Here is a 3206-nt window from a genome sequence, read left to right as displayed (position 1 = left end):
TTTCAACAATAACCAATTCCACATCGACCGTGCTGAATCTTGTCTTCGGCTGCGAAAGCGCACACGCGGGTGTTGTCAGTGGGTGTGTGTTTGTCAGTCGATTGGGGGACTATTGATGTCTTATTTTCACGTGCCTGTGGCCATGGTGGCGTAATGATGAAATAGATTGCATGGAATGATAAAAAATCATCACGTTGTAGGGTTCACCCCAATCACTCAATATCCCTAAAACTAAGACAATATACCGGTAGGCGGTACTTTGGATATTGTAGATTTAGATTCCTCCTTTATTAAGAGCACCTCTGTCCTCTGCCAGATAAAGCATTTTTGATATCTCTTCTTTGTATGTTCGTGTCCCCCCCCCCCCCCCTCTTAAGAAAAATGTGTCTGATTGTCACCATGGTGAATCCACAATTTACCATGGTAAGCTAACAGCACTTCACAATGGTGAATTGGGACGGTGAAATATTTGACCATGGTGAGCATGGTAAAATCTGCAATCACCATGGTGGGCATGGTAAACTCTGACTTCACCATGGTGAATGCCCGAATTCACCATTGTAATTTCAGATTTTACCATGGTGAATATTTGAGATCTTTTTCGTAAGGGTGACCCGTTTATACGTTTACACCTACGAAAATGTGTACGTCTCAATTTCACCATGGTAAATCCACAATTCACCATGGTAAACTGACAGCACTTCAACATGGTAAATTGGGACGGTCAGAAATATTTACCATGGTGAGCATGGTAAATCTGAAATCTTTTTCGTAAGGGCTGTTGGGTAAAAGCCTCACCAGAAGCAGAGAGAACACTACCCACAGCAGAAGGGCCTTCATGATATCTCAGTAGTCAGATTGGATCCGTTTTAAGGAGCACAGTCAGATTGAAACTCTACCAGAGGCAGAAGGGTTCTGATGATGTCTCTGCAGTGGTCAATTTGTACCTGTCTCCAAGAACACAGTCATAAGCTCCACCAGAGACAGAAGGGTCCTGATGGTGCCTCATTGTTCAGGTTGTACCTGTCTTCAAGAGCACAGTCAGATAGAAGCTCCACCCACGGCAGAAGGGTCCTGCTGGTGCCTCAGTGTTCAGGTTGTACCTGTCTTCAAGAGCACAGTCAGGGAGAAGCTCTGCCCACGGCAGAAGGGTCCTGATACCGTCTCTGTGGTCAGGTTGTTGCTGTCCTCAAGAGCACATCAAGGTAAAAGCTCTACCAAAGGCACAAGGGTCCTGATGGTGCATCAGTGGTCCCCGATTGGGCCTGTCTTCAAGAGCACATCAAGCTCTACCAAGGGCAAAAGGGTCCTGATGCTGTCTCCGAAGTCAGGTTGTGCCTATCTTCAAGAGCACAGTCAGGTAGCAGCCCTATTTAGGCAGAAGGGTCCTGATGGTTTCTCAGTGGTCAGGTTGTGCCTATCTTCAAGAGCACAGCTGTGAGATAGAACCTCCACCCAAGGTAAAGGGGCCTGATGTTGTCTCCTGTGGTCAAGTTGTGCCAGTCTTCAAGAGCACATCAAGGTAGAAGCTCTACCAAGAGCAAAAGGGTCCTGATGTTGTCTCCGAAGTCAGGTTGTGCCTATCTTCAAGAGCACAGTCAGGTAGCAGCCCTATCTAAGCAGAAGGGTCCTGATGGTTTCTCAGTGGTCAGGTTGTGCCTATCTTCAAGAGCACAGCTGTGAGATAGAACCTCCACCGAAAGTAAAAGGGCCTGATGTTCTGTTAGTGGCCATCTTGTGCATGTCTTAAAGAGCAAAGTCAGATAGAAACTCTATTTAGGTAGAAGGGATTCGGTATTGTCTCACTTGTGAGGTTGTGCCTGTCTTCAAGAGCACAATCAGATCTAGACAGAACCTCAACACAAAGTATCGGGGCGCGCCTGATGTTGTCTAAGTGGCCAGGTTGTGCATATCTTAAAGATCACAGTCAGAAAGAAGCTCTAGTAGGGAGAAGGGATCCAGTATTGTCTCACTGGTGAGGTTGTGCCTGTCTTCAAGAGCACAGTGAGAGAGAACCTCCACCCAAGGTAAAAGGGCCTGATGTTGTCTAAGTGGCCAGGTTGTGCATGTCTTAAAGAGCTCAGTCAGACAAACGCTATACAGGGAGAAGGGATCCGGTATTGTGTACTGGTGAGGTTGTGCCTGTCGTCAAGAGCACAGTCAGAGAGAACCTCCACCCAAGGTAAAAGGGCCTGATGTTGTCTTAGTGGCCAGGTTGTGCATGTCTTAAAGAGCACAGTCAGATAGAATTTCTATCCAAGGTAGAAATACCCTACTTGACCCTAAGTGCCCTACTCGATTGCCTCAATCGTCAGGTTGCCCCTGTCGTTAAGAGCACTGTGAGGCAGAAACTCTACCTGTCGTGTCCAGACAGTTTTAAGCGAAAACGTCCGGCGAAGACAGATGGTGGAAACGACGACAACGTCAGACATTCAAGCCATCGTCTGCTACCGGAGGAAGAGGTCCTCAAATTTCAATTATACGTTTTATCCGTATAGGGCGGATTTTAATGTGCTTATTAATTGAAAAGCGGGTATAAGAGGGGTCACAAGATATAAGGATCGAAATGATGTACAATAAGAAGCCCAAAGGATTGGTCAATGGTCAGAGAAATATGCGTATGAATGAAGCAGTCATGTCGACTAAATCTGAAGGCTGCGCCCGCGTCGCCCACTGTCTCTCCCGTTGTTTAACTTAAATACCTCTACTGTTATAATTCCTCCGAAACCTGATTTAAAACGGTTGTACCAATCTCAATCAATATATCAACTATCAGTCATCAATCAAGCAACGAAGGAAATATAAAGACATAGAGAGAATAAGATTGTGTTATTATCAGTGCAAGACCAGTAGACCCGCGCCCAGTATGGCCATTGGGGCGATAACACTACCCAAGCTTTGAAAAGTTTCTTCATGAGATTTTGAGGCAGTTGTATGTAGGGTAAGTAGTCAAAATCTAACAGGCAGCACTTGTCACTGGAGGAACCTCCGTCAACACCGTATGTGATTAATTTTGTCGCAACTCATTTGAAGAGAGGAAAAGCACCAAGGTCTCCCTATATACACCTTTGATTTCCAAGGCGATCACACTGTATGACTGAGCTAAATGGAAACTTCCTCTAGCCTGGGCTAGCCACTACATGTAACAGATACGATCGGTGAGAAATAAACACAGAAGAAGATGAGATTCATTTCTATAATCGGAT

Source organism: Lineus longissimus, chromosome 11 (assembly GCF_910592395.1).
Source record: "Lineus longissimus chromosome 11, tnLinLong1.2, whole genome shotgun sequence".
NCBI classification, from domain to species: domain Eukaryota; kingdom Metazoa; phylum Nemertea; class Pilidiophora; order Heteronemertea; family Lineidae; genus Lineus; species Lineus longissimus.
Note: the sequence above shows the minus strand (reverse complement) of the source record.